The sequence below is a fragment of the Ranitomeya imitator genome, chromosome 3 (assembly GCF_032444005.1).
Source record: "Ranitomeya imitator isolate aRanImi1 chromosome 3, aRanImi1.pri, whole genome shotgun sequence".
NCBI lineage: Eukaryota > Metazoa > Chordata > Amphibia > Anura > Dendrobatidae > Ranitomeya > Ranitomeya imitator.
The window spans coordinates 417576274-417597823 of NC_091284.1; positions in this window are offsets into that span (position 1 = coordinate 417576274).

The following is a 21550-nucleotide window of genomic DNA, read 5'->3' on the forward strand; positions in this document are numbered from 1 at the left end:
CTGATTTGGTGCCTTTGTTCTTCCAGCATGTGGTTCGTTTACATGGCATTCCTGAGAATATTGTTTCTGACAGAGGTTCCCAGTTTGTCTCGAGGTTCTGGCGAGCCTTTTGTGGTAGGATGGGCATTGACCTATCTTTCTCCTCGGCCTTCCATCCTCAGACTAATGGCCAGACCGAACGAACCAATCAGACCTTGGAAACATATCTGAGATGTTTTGTTTCCGCTGACCAGGATGATTGGGTGTCATTTTTGCCGTTGGCTGAGTTCGCCCTTAATAATCGGGCCAGCTCGGCTACCTTGGTCTCTCCATTTTTCTGCAATTCTGGGTTCCATCCTCGTTTCTCTTCAGGACAGGTTGAGTCTTCGGACTGTCCTGGTGTGGATTCTGTGGTGGACAGGTTGCAGCAGATCTGGACTCAGGTAGTGGACAATTTGACCTTGTCCCAGGAGAAGGCTCAGCTTTTCGCTAATCGCAGACGCCGTGTGGGACCCCGACTTCGTGTTGGGGATCTGGTTTGGTTATCTTCTCGTCATATTCCTATGAAGGTTTCCTCTCCTAAATTTAAACCTCGTTTTATTGGTCCGTATAGGATTTCTGAGATTCTCAATCCGGTGTCTTTTCGTCTGACCCTCCCAGACTCCTTTTCCATACATAATGTATTCCATAGGTCGTTGTTGAGGAGATACGTGGCACCTATGGTTCCATCTGTGGAGCCTCCTGCCCCTGTTTTGGTGGAGGGGGAATTGGAGTATATTGTGGAGAAGATTTTGGATTCTCGTGTCTCTAGACGGAAACTCCAGTATCTGGTCAAATGGAAGGGTTATGCTCAGGAAGATAATTCCTGGGTTTTTGCCTCTGATGTCCATGCCCCAGATCTTGTTCGTGCCTTTCATGTGGCTCATCCTGGTCGGCCTGGGGGTTCTGGTGAGGGTTCGGTGACCCCTCCTCAAGGGGGGGGTACTGTTGTGAATTCTGTGGCTGAGTTCACTTCTGTGGTCACAAGTGGTATTGCAGTCTCTGGGCTTCCTCCCTCAGGTGTTTTGGTGAGCTCGTTGGCTGCCTTGCTATTTAGCTCCACCTGAGTCTGTCTTCCTTGCTCCTTGTCAATGTTCCAGTGTTGGATCTGAGCTACTGCATCTTTCCTTGGGCCTGCTGCTCTGCTAGATAAGTGCTTCTAGTTTGTTTTCTGTTTTTTTTGTCCAGCTTGCTATTAACTTTTGCTGGAAGCTCTGAGAAGCAAAGGGGTGCACCGCCGTGCTGTTAGTTCGGCACGGTGGGTCTTTTTGCCCCTTTGCGTGGTTTTCGTTTTAGGGTTTTTTGTAGACTGCATAGTTCTCTTTGCTATCCTCGCTCTGTCTAGAATATCGGGCCTCACTTTGCTGAATCTATTTCATTCCTATGTTCGTCTTTTCATCTTGCTAACAGTCATTATATGTGGGGGGCTGCCTATTCCTTTGGGGTATTTCTCTGAGGTAAGTCAGGCTTGTATTTCTATCTTCAGGCTAGTCAGCTCCTCAGGCAGTGCCGAGTTGCATAGGTAGTGATAGGCGCAATCCACTGCTGCTTATAGTTGTGTGAGGATAGATCAGGTACTGCAGTCTACAGAGATTCCACGTCTCAGAGCTCGTCCTATTGTTTTTGGTTATTGCCAGATCTCTGTATGTGCGCTGATTACTGCACGCTGTGTTGCCTGATTGCCAGCCATAACATCGTGCCTTTCATATGGCTCATCCTGGTCGTCCTGGGAGCTCTGGTGAGGGTTCGGTGACCCCTCCTCAAGGGGGGGGTACTGTTGTGAATTCTGTGGCAGAGCTCCCTCCTGTGGTCACAAGTGGTACTTCGGCTGGTTCTCTCTGTGAGCTTCCGTTGGTGGAGGAAAGTGGTACTGCGGCTTCTGAGTTTCCTTCCTCAGGTGATGTGGTGAAGTCGTTAGGTGCTGCTCTATTTAACTCCACCTAGTGCTTTGATCCTGGCCTCCAGTCAATGTTCTAGTATTGGACCTGTTTCCTCCTGGATCGTTCCTGTGGCCTGCTGCTCTGCATAGCTAAGTTCCTCTTTGCTATTTGTTTGCTGTTTTTTTCTGTCCAGCTTGTCAATTTGTTTTTTTCTGCTTGCTGGAAGCTCTGGGACGCAGAGGGTGTACCTCCGTGCCGTTAGTTCGGTACGGAGGGTCTTTTTGCCCCCTTTGCGTGGTTTTTGTAGGGTTTTGTGTTGACCACATAGTTACCTTTCCTATCCTCGCTCTGTTCAGAAAGTTGGGCCTCACTTTGCTAAATCTATTTCATCTCTACGTTTGTCTTTTCATCTTAACTCACAGTCATTATATGTGGGGGCTGCCTTTTCCTTTGGGGTATTTCTCTGAGGCAAGGTAGGCTTATTTTCTTTCTTCAGGCTAGCTAGTTTCTCAGGCCGTGCCGAGTTGCATAGGGAGCGTTAGGTGCAATCCACGGCTGCCTTTAGTGTTGTTGGAGAGGATTAGGGATTGTGGTCAACAGAGTTCCCACGTCTCAGAGCTCGTTCTTGTTTTTTGGGTTATTGCCAGGTCACTGTATGTGCGCTGACCTCTAGGTCCATTGTGGTACTGAATTACCTTTCATAACAGAAGGAATGAAACTCCTTCGACAATGGGATAAATTGTGTGTGGAACAAGGTCTTTTGTATCGTAAGGTGTACCTGCCATCGGAGCTGCAGCATCGGTACCAACTGATAATTCCTGTGGGGATGGGGCCAGTGGTCGCTCGTGAGGCGCATGAGAAGGGGGCCCATTTTGGAAGTGAAAAGACACTTCAGTGGTTGCAGCGAGTCCTCTACTGCCCTGAGTTGGGAGGGATGGTGGCCGACGCGTGTCGGCAGTGCCGAATTTGTGGGCTCAACAAAAGCCCTGAGCAGCGGGCTCCCACACAATCTATTAAGACTTCAGCTCCACTGGAACTACTCATGATTGACTACGTGTTGATAGGGTACTCTACGTCAGGGTACTCCTATTGCCTGGTGATGACAGATCACTTTACCAAGTATGCTGTAGCGGTGCCGACAAGAGATCAGATGGCCAAGTCGGCGGCTGAGGCAGTGTGCCGACATTTCTTCCAAGTGTTCGGGTGTCCGCAGAGAATACATTCAGATTAAGGGGCCTGCTTTCAGGGGACGCTGATGAAAGAGTTGCACCAGCTCTATGGTATCGAGCAGTCGAGAACAACGCCTTACCACCCTCAGGGTAACGGGGCGTGTGAGCGTTTTAATCGGACCCTGTTGCAAATGTTGAGGTCCTTAGAGAGTCAGCAACAGACATGCTGGCCTGAGTATCTCCCCGAATTGATGTGGGCTTACAATAACAGGGTGCACAGTACTACTGGTTACTCACCACACATGTTGATGTTTGGTAGACCTGGCCGAGACATTGAGGATTTGAACATGCCAGATCCCTCCTCCGCCCCCCTTCGGACTGCATCCGAGTGGGTACGAGAGCATCGGCGGCGGTTGAGGGTGGTGCATCAGGTGGTGGGCGACCGCCTTCGCCAGGTGGTCCATAAGGACACGCGACCTGTACAAACAGAGCTGTTCTCTCCGGGAGACAGAGTGTTGGTGAGGACAAAACGACGGTCAGGAAAGCTGAGTGACCGATGAGAGGCGATACCGTATCTGATAAAAAAACAGGTGAACCCTGAGATTCCAGTGTACGAGGTCGAACCGGTGGGGACAGGGGGGCCAACCTGTAATTTGCATCGTAACATGTTACAGTGGTGCTGGTTTGAAGATTTGGCGCCTACCCCCCTAGAGCCAGAGGCCATGTTTCAAGGGGCGGAAGCTCTGAATGATCTTGAGTTTGATGGTGTGCTTACTCCTGCGCCTGCTTATTTGCCCCCTGTGACCGATCTGGCCTCGGGTGATGAGAATGTTGGGGATATGGAGGATGTTGTTGAGGAGAGTGCATCAGGTCAACTGCTTGGTCCTGACGCTGTATCACAGGACATCGAGCCACAGGAGGAGACAACTCCACTTACGCCCACTAACACGACCACGGAAGAGACTCTAGCTCCCTCTAAGGTCGCACCTGTTGATGTAGGACTCAGGAGAACTACACGATCTACGGCAGGAATACCGCCTCAGCAATATGCTCAAGATGAATTTGAGTGGGAAGGTATGTCGAGGATGCCAACCTCTAGTGGGGTGGTATGTAAGAGGGTGAACTGTAGTCCCACTGAGAGGGCACTAGGACCCTGTGGTTTTTGCCTGTTGCAGCAGAGGACGGACCGTGCAAAACTCCCAGAGACAATGTGTGCTGGGGGGTGGGGTCTAGTGTCTCGTGTGTAAAGTGAAACTAGGAAGTGAGAGCTGAGAGAGAAAAGGCGGGAAGCAAAGGCAGAAGCTGCTGTGAGATCTTAAAAAGAGACTGTGTGTGGATTTACTGCAAGTGTTTTTGGAGGAAAAGAAGCTTTTGAGAGACTTTTTGTTGCTAACGTTCCACTGGAGAAGAGCTAACCTTTTGTTTAACTCTGTGAGAGACTTGTGTTGCTAACGTTTCCTGGAGAGGAGCTAACCCTTTATCTAAGAAAAGACTGAGACTTTACTAAAACCCAGTACGTATTTGGAAGGCTGTGGATTCCCTGTGCATTGAGTGGAGAAACAAGTCTGGGCAGACTGCTGATACAGAGACGCACGGCTTATCGTGGAAGCATTCCTAGGAGCTACAGAAGCAGAGACAACATCGTGAGACCACTAACTAAGTCCCCGGCGTTTGGGCTCGGCATTGGCCGACAAGACAAGAGGAGCTTGCTGTAACTTATTGGCGCTGAAGATATGGACTGGCTGCAGCCTGTGCGGATTCCTGCCTGAGAGGAAATCCATCTCAGGATACGGTACCATAGTTATAGATACCCGGGTATCTCTGCTCAGAGTGTTAAATTGTTACTTTAGAGGTGTATCTTATATTAGAGTTGTGTAAGTTATACTCAGTGTGCCGTTCCAGGGCCTCCCCTTGATAACACTACATTCAATTTACACTTGTTACTGTTTTTAGTTGCCTGTTAGGTAAATTTCTTACTAGTCTGTTGTAGTATACAGTTCTCAGGAGACCTTGGAGTGGCACAGTGATTTCAGCTGCTGCTGAGCTAGTGTATCTTTGGGGTGCATCTGCCTTAATATTCTCCATATTACCTTGATTATTTTGCCTTTGAGTAAATACCGTTGGAGATTTCTGCCTTGGTCTTGGTTTGTGACTCACTGGATCTTATTCGGACCTCTGGTCATTACAAAGATACACCTTTTTGGTGATAATTCTAAGCTGCATGTGTGGAGAAAACCAGTCACTGCTCATCACCTGCCCAATACAATCCCAACAGTGAAACATGGTGGTGGCAGCATCATGCTATGGGGGTGTTTTACAGTTGCAGGGACAGGACGACTGGTTGTAATTGAAGGAAACATGAATGTGGCCAAGTACAGAGATATCCTGGATGAAAACCTCTTCCAGACTGCTCTGGACCTCAGACTTGGCCGAAGGTTCCCCTTTCAACAAAACAATGGCCCTAAGCACACAGCTAAAATAACAAACGAGTGGCTTCAGAATAACTCTGTGACCATTCTTGACTGGTCCAGCCAGAGCCCTGACCTAAACCCAATTGAGCATCTCTGGAGAGACCTGAAAATGGCTGTCCACCAATGTTCACCATACAACCTGACAGAACTGGAGAGGATCTGCAAGGAAGAATGGCAGAGGATCCTCAAATCCAGGTGTGGAAAACTTGCTGCATCATTCCCAAGAAGACTCATGGCTGTACTAGCTTAAAAGGGTGCTTCTACTCAATACTGAGCAAAGAGTCTGAATACTTATGACCATGTGATATTTCAGATTTTCTTTTTTATTAAATGTGCAAAAAATTCTACATTTCTGGGTTTTTTTTCAGTCAAGAAAGGGTGCAGAGTGTACATTAATGAGAAAAAAATGAACTTTTTAGAATTTACCAAATGGCTGCAATGAAACAAAGAGTGAAAATTTTAAAGAGGTCTGAATACTTTCCGTTCCCACTGTACATATTCAAATAAAAAAACCACATTAAATTCACCTAATGCCCAATTCCCGAAACCCATGTCTCCTAGAAATAATAAAAAATAATAAACCACCATATACTCACCTGTCCGACGTAGTCCTCGTAATCCAGAGTGTCTCACGGCAATCTCCCATGAAGAATAGTCACATCGGGAGATATATGGCCACCAGTTATATGCTGACAGGAGGTAATCACTCCCACAGTATATCACTGAGCTGCTGTGAAAGAGGTCACCGGATTTCATCAGCTGATCTGTTCTGGTGCTCTCACGGCACCACCACTGCTTGAGAACTTTCTCACGCAGAAGTAAGGGAGATCACCGGAGCTGATCAGCTGATGAACTCCGGTGAACACACTCACGGCAGTACAGAGATACACTGTGGGAGCGATTACCTCCTGTCAGTGTATCGCCGTCTGTTTTTGAGAGCAGTCACATTAGTGACTGCTCTCAAAGTCATCAGGATCATCGTGGGACATTATGGATTATGTTCTCTGTGGACAGGTGAGGAATATTGTGGTTTATTATTTTATTTTTGTTCCAGGACACGTTGGCGTCAGTGGATTAGGTGTGAGTATGGTTTAATTTAGATTCAATAAAGGAGTCTGTGTCATTATTTCAAATAACTGACCTTCTTCTAGGTGTGTGTTTTTATATCACTGTCACTATCCATTTTTGGATTTGTGGCAGATTTGGCCTTTGATATTAAAACTTTTTTCTTTCAGGCCACTGGGGGTCAATGTCTGTTTACCCCCCGGTGGCCGCTGGTGTAATTACATTGCTACCTAGTCTGCTGATGTGGTTGGTGACCACTCCCTCCATCCTTCAAAGGTCAACTGATGCATCAGCTGACTGTTAGTTATACAGGTCCTTTTGGATACCAACCGTGCTGAAGACTGGAGGTTGCTTGTTCAGTGGTGCTTCAGTTGAATGCTCAAACTTGGTACCTTACTCTGCTGTGCGGTGCTTTTCAGCAGACAAAAGCTAAGTGTAGTTTTGTGTTTCCTTTTCCCGGTCTTGTTTGTCTTACCTTACCATGTGTTGTTTTAGTGCAGCGGTGGGACCCGTGTCTTCACTTGCCAACTCCCTACTTAGGTATAAGAGCAGGGCAAGTGAGGGTTTAGGTCTTCTGCTCGGCGACGGGGTGAAAAAAAACCCATATAGGGACATTAGGGAGATTATGGTACAGCCTCAGGTGAGTGCAGGAGGTGTCTATTTCCCCATTCCCTATTGTCAGGGACCACCATTGTAATTGTGTCCCCAGTGGACCCTTGTGTGTTTCGCTGTTTTGTGACCGTCCCCTCGTCGGGTCGGGTCACGCTAGGACAGTTACTTCGTGACATTCACTATGGGGTTAGTAATGGCGGCATTTTACAGACGCCTCTCCATTACTAACCTCGGGGCTTGATGGCATCTGACAGTACAAAGGTGATATCAACCCTCCCAACCATCACTCCACTTGCCACCGCTACAGGTCAAGTGGTAAGAGTGAGGCTAAAAAAGGTGGTGTTGAACCAAGAAATTACATCACAAAACTTTTTGTTTAGTATCTTTATTTAGCTCAAAAAAAGTCTTCATTGCTGTACAAAAACGCATACAAAACCGTGGTAAAAACGCACCAAAAATCGCAGCAAAACGCACGTTTTTGTCAGAGTTTTTCCTACCAAGAGATGCAGAAACCTTGCAGAAATTTCTGCAAGCAAATACTCAACATGCGCACATAGCCTTACAGCGTACACACTGTGCATTGTGAGGATGCTACAGTACTGGTGCCAGGAGCAGGTATTCATGTGACTGCAAGTATGCGATTTGCATATGAAGCGCCCCCAGATGCAGGGCCGCGGGGTACTCGGTCCTGGGGTTGTCACGGTGGCTAGACCCGGTCCGTGACCCTGCTAAGGGGTGTCCAATGAAAGGTGATGGTGCGTGGTGCAAGACGCAAGGAATAACGAGGACGCAGTGTTGCAGTCTCTTTACCTTTTTACTGAAGGCTTCGGGGTCCGCAATCCAGAGCACTGCTAACAGGGCTGTCTGAGACCGGCCGGTCCGAAGGCACATCCAGAGTTCCCTTTGCAGGTGGAAATCAGTGCCTACCTTCTAGCGCCTGTATGTTGTAGTCTTTTCCTGCTGAGCACCACGGGATAGTCCTCACAAATGTCATATCTGTTCTTTCTCTCTCCGTCCCCCAGATAATATGGCTAGGACGCACCCGTATGACAGGTAGGCCTGGAGTTATTCTGGGACCCTAGAGACGCCCCTCTCCCACAATTGCCTCCTATGTCCGTTTAGGTGATTTAGGTGAGACAGCCGACCTATAATTAGTTCACGAAGCGAAGTATATTGTGGAGAAGTGAGAAGAGAGATCATAGCATGAAGGAGATAGAACCAGAAGGAGTCGTGCCCCTAAGACCGCGGCAACATCCTTCTGAGGTGCGTAGCCGGTGGCCGTAGCACTGAGGAAGTAACAGCCTCTACACATTACTTCAAACAGCTGCAGGACAGCTTCCTTAAGATGCCGCCGCAAGATAAGGCAGGTGCGGCTCCGTAATGATCTGTCCTTTCTGCTAGGTCCCTGCCAGGATCCCACCTCTGACAGGTCCTCTCCCAAACTCTCCTGGGCTGCTTTCTGCCTAACTTCCTGTCCAACCCCCAGTTTTACCAGAGTGTGAGGAGCGGCCTAATAGATAGAACCACCCCCCTTGGTGGCCGGAGTGTGAAGTGTAGTGTGTGACTGTGATACCTAGTCAGGTGAACTCCTTTAGTGCCATCAGACGTAACATCACTCCCCTTAGTGGCAGAGCGACATTACTGCAACGACAAGGACTCTGGGGCGCTGCGCTCCCCCCCCCCCCCCCCCCCCCCCCCGGGTTAAGTCCAGGACTCCCGGACTGGGAAAAGAAGAATAACAATACATGTTAATTGAAAACACACAAAAGTTTTAAATACTATGAACAAGTAACGATAACAGTGATTCCCGTTATGGAAGGTGAGGACGCTTGAACGTTGCAAAAGGTTGGTCATGCATAGTTCATGACTCCCAGTTCAGTAGGTGCAACCATGGAACAGCAGGGACCCCGGGTAAACAAAGGGGTCCCTGTGAAAGTTTTGGAGCGATTCACTGTCCATCACACCATTGTCCATTTTTAAACCTGTAACAAGGATATTTACACAAACATTTTCAACCAAATAGCAACTATCATTAGTATCTCCAAGTTTTATAGCGAAGTGGAGTCTGATTCTTGGTGCTACACGTAGACCTCCGCAGCGCAGGGGTTGCTATTGGCCTGACAGGGCCCGCTACGCTTGCTATCGCTGGTGTAGTGCAATGTCTTCTAGCTACACTTCTAGTGAGTCTGGGCAGCACTAGCATGCTGGAGTTCTCGGAGCTGCCACTACTAATGGTGGGCATGGCAGATTCACCGATAGCAGAGGGAGGGCTTGCCAGTTTAACTGTTGGCATCGCATCTTCCGGTGGGGTCGGCTGTGCTTGCGGGCCGGGCTGACCTGGCTCACATTTAGTTCTGGCGGTTTCAGTTGACGAAACGTTAAGACAGGTACCACAATGGCCTGATTTATTTGAGTCCAAGACTGGGGAAAATCGTCAAGAACAATGTGTATCATCTTCTCCTCTTCCACGGGCGGAGAAGTCCCGGGGTCTGTTTCCCCATCTCTCAGCTTATCAGGGCATATTTTAAGGTGGTCTCTGGATATTTCCGTTGAGGTTTCCTCTCTATCTTTGCTGATGAGACAGACCTTCATATTGTGGAAATTGGAGGGCAGAATGGTATACGGTTCCGCTTCCCATTGGTCATCAAGCTTGTGTAGTCTCCTCTTCCGTTTGAGTACCTGCTCACCGTGTGACAAGGGGGTCCCGGGAGCATGCTGGTTGTAGTCCCTTTCTTGTTTTTGTCTTTCTTGGGCAAGACTTCTTTCTACACATTCCTGTACTTTGCGGTACCTTTTATGCCTCTCGGTATCCCAATCCGCATCTGGCGATATATCTTCGGGGGTCAGGACCCCCATGTCCAGATCGACAGGTAACTTGCTAGACCTTCCTCGCATCAGGTACGCTGGAGTGCAGTTGGTGGAATTCACTGGGATGTGGTTCTACATATCTACCAAGTCTGGTAACTTTGTGGGCCACAAGTTCCGCTCCTCTACAGGTAAGGTCTTCAGTAAGTCAATCACCACCTGGTTCATCTTCTCACACATCCCGTTGGTTTGTGGATGGTACGGTGTGGTTCTGATCTTCTTACACCCGTACAAATTGCAGAACTCCTGGAACACCTCCGCTTCAAATGCTGGTCCCTGATCGGTCAGCACCTTCTCCGGGTACCCATGGGGTCTACAGAAGTACTGCTGGAAGGTTTTGGCAGCCGTTCTAGCCGTTAGATCTTTGACCGGCACGACTACCAGGAATCTGGAGTAGTGGTCCACGATGGTGAGAGCGTAGATATAGCCTGACCGGCTAGGTGTTAGCTTTACGTGATCCAGCGCGACCAACTCGAGCGGCCGTTTGGTGATGATGGGCTGCAAGGGAGCCCGTTGGCTGTCACGATCCTTCCGGCGTAGGCTACAGGGGCCACACTCTCGACACCATTTCTCGATGGCTTTTTTCATGCCAATCCAGTAGAACCTCCCACGGAGTAGCCTCTCCAGCTTCCTCCATCCGAAGTATCCTGCCCCATCTTGGTACGCTCCCAGGACCATTGGCACATCTTGTCTTGGGACCACGATCTGCCATACCAATTCATGAATGCGTGGGTCGATGCTCCTCCAGCACAGTTTGCCATCGTGAATAAACAGTTTGCCCCTCTCCTTCTACAACTGTAATGCCTCTGGTGGATCATCCGGGCCGGGATGCAAGCCTGCCTGCGTCAGGAGCTCTTTCACCCGACGGACTGCAGGGTCACCATCCTGGTTCTCTGTCCACCCGTGATGAGGCAGGGGATTCAACGGGGTGCCCTGTTTATCCCTGCGCCTGTTCTCCACCTGATGGGAACACTGGGTTGCCTTGGGGCAATGGAAAGCGGGCAGCTCTACCTCTTCAAATGCTTCTGGATCTTCCCCCGTTTTGGGCAAGTGAGGCATTCGGGACAATGCATCGGCATTCGCATTCTCGTGCCCCGCCCGGTACTTGATGGTGAAGTCATAATTGGACAACCGGGCCATCCACCGCTGCTCCAAGGCACCGAGTTTTGCTGTGTCCAAGTGCGTTAGTGGATTATTATCCGTGAAGACGATGAATTTTGCTGAGGCCAGGTAGTGCTTGAACCTCTCCGTCACGGCCCAAACGACGGCGAGGAACTCCAGCTGAAAGGAACTGTAGTTGTCAGGGTTCCTTTCAGTGGGGCGAAGTTTCCTGCTGGCGTAAGCGATTATTCTTTCCTTGCCCTTCTGGACCTGGGACAGCACGGCTACGGCTCCCAGCCCCACGTTGCTAATACAAACGGTTGGTCATATTCAGGGTAGGCCAGTACCTCTTCTCCCGTCAGCGCCGATTTTAAGCAGGTGAACGATCCTTCCAGTCCATCGTTCCAGTCAAATGGGGTATTCTTACCCTTGGGTTTCTTGGATTGGCCCACCAACAGGTCCTGCAACGGCGCGGCCTTCTTGGTGAAGTCTTTGATAAACCTCCGGTAGTAGCCCACCAACCCGAGGAACTGCCGGACTTCATGGAGGTTACCGGGCTGTCAGTCCTTGATCACCGTGACCTTGTCGGGGTCTGGGGCCACTCCTTCGGCACTCACCACATGGCCCAGGTACTGCACTTTGGGTTTTAGCAGATGGCATTTGGACAGTTTCACCTTTAAGCCAAAGTTGGACAGAGCTTCAAACACCTCGGCCAGGTGCTTCAAATGGTCTTCATAGGTCTTAGAGAAGACAATGACATTGTCCAGATATAGCAGCACGGTCTCAAAGTTCTTGTGTCCCAGACAGCACTCCATTATCCTCTGGAACGTACCCGGGGCGTTACACAATCCGAAGGGCATGTAGTTGAACTCGCAGAGACCCATCGGCGTCGTGAAGGCCGTCTTTTCCTTGTCCGCCTCTGCCACGGGAACCTGCCAGTACCCACTGGTGAGATCCAAGGTAGAGAAGTAGTTAGCATACTTTAAAGCAGCCAAGGACTCCTCTATCCTAGGCAGGGGGTATGCATCCTTATGTGTAATGCGGTTTAGTTGCCTATAATCCACACATATCCTTATGGTGCCATCTTTCTTCCTAACGAGGACTAATGGAGCTGCCCAGGGACTACAGCTGTCTCTCACTACCCCAGCCTCCTTCATCTCTCGCAACATGTCCTTGGCACACTGATAATGACCTGGGGGTACAAGACGGTATCTCTCTTTTACGGGTGGGTGATCTCCTGTGGGGATATGATGTTGAATCCCTTTTACCCGCCCGAAATCTAGGGGGTGCTTGCTGAACACCCGCTCATACTCGTGAACCACCCTGTAGGCCCCCTGTATCTGGTGAGATGGGGTAGAATCAGTGCCCACATGTAATTCTCGACACCAATCTTTCGATTTCCCTGCAGAGCCGTTGTTCTCCGCCGGATTGGACGGGACCAAGGGCCCGGGTGCCTGTATCACACTATTATTAACAGTAAACAGCTTGGCAAGCGTGACATATTTGGTTAGGTGGACTTCTTCCTCCCCACAGTTAAGAACACGTACTGGCACCCTCCCCTTGCGGACGTCAACCACCCCTCTGGCTGTCAGGAGGGTAGGCCTATTATCTGAATACACAGGTTCTACCAGGGCCTGATAGTCTTTACCCCTGAGGCCTATGGCTGCCCGACACCATATTAACATTTCACTCCTGGTGGGTATCGCAATGGGGTTCGAATCACTCACTGTGACCCGGCCAATTTCACCACCAGTCAGCTCCACCTGCTGTCTCCGCATCAGGGCTCTGATTTCTTTCTGCAAGGCACATTGTTCACTGTAACCAGCTGTCTCTGCTACCTGCTGCAACAAGACAATAACTTTGGCAAGATAATTTTCTATGACATTAGTACCGATGGTCATCATGGGGTTACATTCACGTCGGTCAATATCAACAATGACAATTCCCTGGGCCTCCAATTCTACCCACCCCACCTTAATGGTGACCTCTTTATACCCCACTTGTGGCAGTGGCTGACCATTACTAGCTACTATGGTAAAATCATCATCGGGGCCACGGGTAATGTCGGTGTCCTCCCAATAATGTCTATAAAGAATGTAGGGCATAGTTGTCACCTGGGAACCGGTGTCCAGCAAAGCGTTCATGGGGATACCGTCGATCACGATGGGGAGAACTGGTCGCCCTCCAATGTATTTGGCTCTCCAATTTTGCGGGCCTGACCGTCCTACTCCTGGGGGTTGGCCCTCTGCCCCAGAGGTTGCTCGTTTAAATGACAGTACCTTGCAAGATGGCCCACCTGGTGGCAGCGGCGGCAGATAGGTCGTTCATCCCGATGAAAGCGATCGTCGTCTCTGCCTCTGGTTGACGGAACTGTCCTCGGTCGCTGCCAGGGGACATCTTCCGGTCTGGAAGCCAACTGGATCTTCTCCTTGGGGGCCTCCTGTAGGGATTGGACGGTCCGGGCTAGGGCAGCAACGCTCTTGGTCAGCTCCTGTATCTGGAGGCGCAGTCCTGCAGGGGAGTCGTCTTCCAGGATCTGGGCATCGGCCTCGGCGGAAACGGGCACATCCGGCTGATGGGAGCGGCAAGCCCCGTGGCTGCGTCTACTATGGAGTCTGGAAGTGCCCCAGAGTCTGCGGCTGTGGCCGCCGCCTCCGCTCCTCCGGGATCCGACATGGCCGTTCCTGCCCCCGCTAACCTGCCGGGGTCGGGGTTCCTCTTCCGGGATCGGCACCTCACCGCGTCTTCTCGCTCCGCGCTCTTTTCGGCCGGCTCCACCCATTAAGCTATGACTCCTCCCCTCGTGCTCCACACGGCGCGGCGATGGCGGATTTTTGGCGGCAAATGGCAATACACAGTCTTTGTAATAAGTCACAGTTCAATCACAGTTCCAAGGCACACATGACCTGATTCTTCAGGCTTAAGTACATCCTGTTCGTGACGCCAAGTTGAAGCGCCCCCAGACGCAGGGCCGCTGGGTACTCGGTCCTGGGGTTGTCATGGCGGCTAGACCCGGTCTGTGACCCTGCTAAGGGGTGTCCAATGAAAGGTGATGGTGCGTGGTGCAAGACGCGAGGAATAACGAGGATGCAGGGTTGCAGTCTCTTTACCTTTTTACTGAAGGCTTCGGGGTCCGCAATCCAGAGCACTGCTAACAGGGCTGTCTGAGACCGGCCGGTCCGAAGGCACATCCAGAGTTCCCTTTGCAGGTGGAAATCAGTGCCTACCTTCTAGCACCTGTGTGTTGTAGTCTTTCCCTGCTGAGCACCATGGGATAGTCCTCACAACTGTTGTATCTGTTCTTTCTCTCTCCGTCCCCCAGATAATATGGCTAGGACGCACCCGTATGACAGGTAGGCTTGGAGTTATTCTGGGACCCTAGAGACGCCCCTCTCCCACAATTGCCTCCTATGTCTGTTTAGGTGATTTAGGTGAGACAGCCGACCTATAATTAGCTGTCCTGCCGCTTTTTGAAGTAATGCGTAGAGGCTGTTACTTCCTCGGCGCTCCGGCCACCGGCTACGCGCCTCAGAAGGATGTTGTCGCGGTCTTAGGGGCACGACTCCTTCTGGTGCTATCTCCTTCGTGCTATGATCTCGCTTCTCACTTCTCCACAATATACTTCGCTTCGTGTCCTTCCTTAAGATGCCACCGCAAGATAAGGCAGGCGCGGCTCCATAACGATCTGTCCTTTCTGCTAGGTCCCTGCCAGGATCCCACCTCTGACAGGTCCTCTCCCGAACTCTTCCGGGCTGCTTTCTGCCTAACTTCCTGTCCAACCCCCAGTTTTACCAGAGTGTGAGGAGCGGCCTAATAGATAGAACCCCCCCCCCCTGGTAGCCGGAGTGTGAAGTGTAGTGTGTGACTGTGATTCCTGGTCAGGTGAACTCCATTAGTGCCATCAGACGTAACATCACTCCCCTTAGTGGCAGAGCGACATTACTGCAACGACCAGGACTCTGGGGCGCTGCACATACATGCGGTCACTTTCCAACTAGACATGCACAGCCTTGCTCAATGCAAGTGTATTAAGCGAGGCTGGACATATCTAGTCAGAATGTTGCTGTAAATATGCAGATCGCATACTTGTGGTCACATGAACACCCACTTCTGGCACCGGAGAACCCTCACAACATGCAATGCATGCTGTAAGGATTCACAAGTCTGCAGTCACAAAGTGACTGCATACTTGTACTCCATGGCCGAACAACCCTTTTAATATCCAAGAAGATGACAATGTTTTTCTGTATAGATCCAGCGACATATCAACCAGAATACTCCGTGGAAAGTGCCCCAGCTGGTAGAAAATTTCCACACTGTCTCTCGCCATTCAAAAATGGAGCTCCAGGTATTCAATTGTGACGTCATGATACTCTACGGAACACAGCAGGGTCCACATGTCATCTAACACATTTCTGAGACACATGCTCTCCTTAATCAGGAATGGAGTATTCTCTCAGTGTTATACAGGGTAGGCCACTTATATGGACACACCTAAATAAAATGGGAATGGTTGGTGATATCAACTTCCTGTTTGTGGCACATTAGCATATGGTAGGGGGAAAACTTTTCAAGATGGGTGGTGACCATGGCGGCCATTTTGAAGTTGTCCATTTTGGATCCAACTCTATTTTTTTCAATGGGAAGAGGGTCATGTGACACACCCAAGATGGTGCACTACCACATTATGGTGTCAGGTCTGAGCATTCCTACATGAACAGTTTCCTGGAAAGTGGATTGGTCATCGTGGGCCAGTTGAATGGTCACCAAGGTCTCCAGATCTGACCCCCTTAGACTTTTATCTTTGGGGTCATCAGAATTAAATTGTCTTTGCTGTGTAGATACGAGATGTGCAGCATCTGAAACAACGGCTACTGGAAGCCTGAACTAGCATTTCTTCTGCAGTGTTGGTATCAGTGTGTCAAGACTGGGAGAAGAGGGTTGCATTGACAATCCAACACAATGGGCAGCACTTTCAACACATTTTATAAGTGGTCATAAACTTGTAAATAACTCATGAAAGAATACAGTTACGTTAAAACCAAGCACACCATTGTTTTTCTTGTGAAATTCTCAATAAGTTTGATGTGTCACATCACCCTCTTCCTATTGAAAAAAATGATGTTGGATCCAAAATGGCCGACTTCAAAAGGGCCGCCATGGTCACTCACCACCCATCTTGAAAAGTTTTCCCCCTCCCATATACTAATGTGCTACAAACAGGAAGTTTGTAGAAGGACAAAGCCACCAAACTTTTTTTTAAGATAAGTCAAGTTGGGCTTAAAAACAGAAGTTTGATTTATAGAAAATAAAGAAGGTTGGTGATCGAAGGATAGTTGCCAACTAAATAGTTTTTATCTGTTGTGTTTAAAAAGCCTAATTTGATTTTAATTATTAATGAGAAAGTAAAGAAGATAAACATGAAACACTTTCTCTTGCCTAGACATCACAGATACCAGAAAGTCTTCATCTATTTTTATCAACTCACCTACTTTGAATGCTTAGGGATTTAAGACTCACAGTAATTATCTGAGTTGACACACTGACAAATGTAATTAAAACATGCTCTCATTGGGCTATAAACGGCATCTTTACCCATTATTATGATTAAGCTGCTACAATGCAAGGCAACACATCCTAATGAAAAAACATGTCTGATGGCATATTAGCAATAGCCTGGTTTTCCTCTCCTTCTCCCAAACATGTCTCACAACTTAAAGGGAATCTGTCACCACTTTTTTGGCATATCATGTAAAAATATCATTCAATTCAGTGTTACCTATGCATTACAACAGTACTTTTCATACCGTTTGACTCCCCACCTTTGATCAATAAATACCGTTTATATACCTCCCGCGGTGTATGTAAATCTGCTCGGTCCGGTCCGATGGGTGGGGCTTATTGTCTGTCTCCAACCCCTTCGGCTTGCTGTACATATTCGTTTCTGTGAATATTACAGATCACGTAGTGTTACCACGCGTGCGTGATCAAATGGCCTTTTGTGCGTGCGCAGTATGCTTTGCTGCAATACTTCTGGGCCATAGAGCGTAATGGTGTAGGCCAGCGCATGCGCAATAATGATTTTATGCTTTGGCCTCTGTTGGGCAAAGCATACTGCGCACGCGCGAAAGACCGTTTGAATGCACATGTGCGGTAACAGCACCCAAACGCAGGACTTACCCGAAAGAAATGTGTAGAGCAAGACAGGGTTGGGGGAGAGAGACGGACAATAAGCCCCGCCCATCGGACCAGACCGAGCAAATTTACATACACCGCAGGAGGAATATAAACGGCATTTATTGATCAAAGGTGGGGAGTCAAGGGGTATCAAAAGTACTGTTATAATGCATAGGTAACATTGAATAGTGAGGAAAGAATGGTTGTAGATGACGAGGAAAAAGCTAACATATTAAACACCTTCTTCTCCACGGTGGAAAATTAAATGCTAGGTGAAATCCCAAGAAACAATGAAAACCCTATATTAACCCCTTTACCCCCAAGGGTGGTTTGCACGTTAATGACCGGGCCAATTTTTACAATTCTGACCACTGTCCCTTTATGAGGTTATAACTCTGGAACGCTTCAATGGATCCTGGTGATTCTGACATTGTTTTCTCGTGACATATTGTACTTCATGACAATGGTAAAAATTCTTTGATAGTACCTGCGTTTATTTGTGAAAAAAAACGGAAATTTGGCGAAAATTATGAAAATTTCGCAATTTTCCAACCTTGAATTTTTATGCAATGAAATCACAGAGATATGTCACACAAAATACTTAATAAGTAACATTTCCCACATGTCTACTTTACATCAGCACAATTTTGGAACCAAAATTTTTTTTTGTTAGGGAGTTATAAGGGTTAAAAGTTGACCAGCAATTTCTCATTTCTACAACACCATTTTATTTTAGGGACCACATCTCATTTGAAGTCATTTTGAGGGGTCTATATGATAGAAAATACCCAAGTGTGACACCATTCTAAAAACTACACCTCTCAAGGTGCTCAAAACCACATTCAAGAAGTTTATTAACCCTTCTGGTGCTTCACAGGAATTTTTTGAATGTTTAAATAAAAATGAACATTTAACTTTTTTTCACAAAAAATTTAATTCAGCTCCAATTTGTTTTATTTTACCAAGGGTAACAGGAGAAAATGGACCCCAAACATTGGTGTACAATTTGTCCTGAGTATGCCAATACCCCACATGTGGGGGTAAACCACTGTTTGGGCGCATGGCAGAGCTCGGAAGCGAAGGAGTGCCATTTGACTTTTCAATGCAAAATTGACTGGAATTGAGATGGGACGCCATGTTTCGTTTGGAGTGCCCCTGATGTGGCTAAACATTGAAACCCCCCACAGGTGACACCATTTTGGAAAGTAGACCCCCTAAGGAACTTATCTAGAGGTGTGGTGAGCACTTTGACCCACCAAGTGCTTCACAGAAGTTTATAATGTAGAACCGTAAAAATAAAAAATCATATTTTTTCACAAAAATTATCTTTTCGCCCTCAATTTTTTATTTTCCCAAGGGTAAGAGAAGAAATTGGACCCCAAAAGTTGTTGTACAATTTGTCCTGAGTACGCTGATAGCCCATATGTGGGGGTAAACCACTGTTTGGGCGGATGGGAGAGCTCGGAAGGGAAGGAGCGCCGTTTGACTTTTCAATGCAAAATTGACAGGAATTGAGATGGGACGTCATGTTGCGTTTGAAGAGCCACTGATGTGCCTAAACATTGAAACCCCCCACAAGTGACACCATTTTGGAAAGTAGACCCCCTAAGGAACTTATCTAGAGGTGTGGTGAGCACTTTGACCCACCAAGTGCTTCACAGAAGTTTATAATGTAGAACCGTAAAAATAAAAAATCATATTTTTTCACAAAAATTATCTTTTTGCCCCCAATTTTTTATTTTCCCAAGGGTAAGAGAAGAAATTGGACCCCAAAAGTTGTTGTACAATTTGTCCTGAGTACGCTGATACCCCATATGTGGGGGTAAACCACTGTTTGGGCGGATGGGAGAGCTCGGAAGGGAAGGAGCGCTGTTTGACTTTTCAAAGCAAAATTGACAGGAATTGAGATGGGACGCCATGTTGCGTTTGAAGAGCCACTGATGTGCCTAAACATTGAAACCCCCCACAAATGACACCATTTTGGAAAGTAGACCCCCTAAGGAACTTATCTAGAGGTGTGGTGAGCACTTTGACCCACCAAGTGCTTCACAGAAGTTTATAATGCAGAGCCGTAAAAATAAAACAAAATTTTTTTCCCACAAAAATTATTTTTTTAGCCCCCAGTTTTGTATTTTCCTGAGGGTAACAGGAGAAATTGGACCCCAAAATTTGTTGCCCAATTTGTCCTGAGTGCGATGATACACCATATGTGGGGGGAACCACTGTTTGGGCACATGGGAGGGCTCAGAAGGGAAGGAGTGCCATTTGAATGCAGACTTAGATGGAATGGTCTGCAGGTGTCACATTGCGTTTGCAGAGCCCCTAATGTACCTAAACAGTAGAAACCCCCCACAAGTGACACCATTTTGGAAAGTAGACCCCCTTAGGAACTTATCTAGATGTGTGCTGAGCGCTTTGACCCACCAAGGGCTTCACAGAAGTTTATAATGGAGAGCCGTAAAAATAAAACAAGAATTTTTTCCCACAAAAATTATTTTTTAGCCCCCAGTTTTGTATTTTCCCGAGGGTAACAGGAGAAATTCGACCCCAAAATTTGTTGTCCAATTTGTCCTGAGTGCGCTGATACCCCATATGTGGGGGGGAACCACTGTTTGGGTGCATGGGAGGGCTCGGAAGGGAAGGAGCTCCATTTGGAATGAGGACTTAGATGGAATGGTCTGCAGGTGTCACATTGCATTTGCAGAGCCCCTAATGTACCTAAACAGTAGAAACCTCCCACAAGTGACACCATTTTGGAAACTAGACCCCCTAAGGAACTCATCTAGATGTGTTGTGATAGCTTTGAACCCCCAAGTGTTTCACTACAGTTTGTAACGCAGAGCCGTGAAAATTAAAAAAAAAAATCTTTCCCCCCAAAATTATATTTTAGCCCCCAGTTTTGTATTTTCCCGAGGGTAAGAGGAGAAATTCGACCCCAAAAGTTGTTGTCCAATTTGTCCTGAGTACGCTGATACCCCGTATGTTGGGGGAAACCACCGTTTGAGCGCATGGCAGAGCTCGGAAGGGAAGGAGCGCCATTTGGAATGCAGACTTAGATGGAATGGTCTGCAGACGTCACATTGCGTTTGCAGAACCCCTAATGTACCTAAACAGTAGAAACCCCCCACAAGTGACCCCATATTGGAAACTAGACCCCCCAGGGAACTAATCTAGATGTGTTGTGAGAACTTTGAACCCCCAAGTGTTTCACTACAGTTTATAACGCAGAGCCGTGAAAATAAAAAATCTTTTTTTTTCCCACAAAAAATATGTTTTCGCCCCGAGTTTTGTATTTTCCCTAGGGTAACAGGAGAAATTGGACCCCAAAAGTTGTTGTCCTATTTGTCCTGAGTACGCTGATACCCCATATGTTGGGGTAAACCCCTGTTTGGGCACACGGGAGAGCTCGGAAGGGAAGAAGCACTGTTTTACTTTTTCAACGCAGAATTGGCTGGAATTGAGATCGGACGCCATGTCGCGTTTGGAGAGCCCCTGATGTGCCTAAACAGTGGAAACCCCACAATTATAACTGAAACCCTAATCCAAACACATCCCTAACCCTAATCCCAACAGTAACCCTAACCACACCTCTAACCCTGACACACCCCTAACCCTAATCCCAACCCTATTCCCAACCGTAAATGTAATCTAAACCCTAACTGTAACTTTAGCCCCAACCCAAACTGTAGCCCTAGCCCTAACCCTAACCCTAGCCCTAACCCTAGCCCTAACCCTAGCCCTAACCCTAGCCCTAGCCCTAACCCTAACCCTAGCCCTAACCCTAGCCCTAACCCTAGCCCTAACCCTAGCCCTAGCCCTAACCCTAGCCCTAACCCTAACCCTAGCCCTAACCCTAGCCCTAGCCCTAACCCTAGCCCTAACCCTAGCCCTAACTCTAACCCTAGCCCTAATGGGAAAATGGAAATAAATACATTTTTTTAATTTTTCCCTAACTAAGGGGGTGATGAAGGGGGGTTTGATTTACTTTTATAGCGGGTTTTTTAGCGGATTTTTATGATTGGCAGCCGTCACACACTGAAAGACGCTTTTTATTGGTCTTGTTTTTTGCGGGACGAGTTGACGTTTTTATTGGTAACATTTTCGGGCACGTGACATTTTTTGATCGCTTTTTATTCCGATTTTTGCAAGGCAGAATGACCAAAAACCAGCTATTCATGAATTTCTTTTGGGG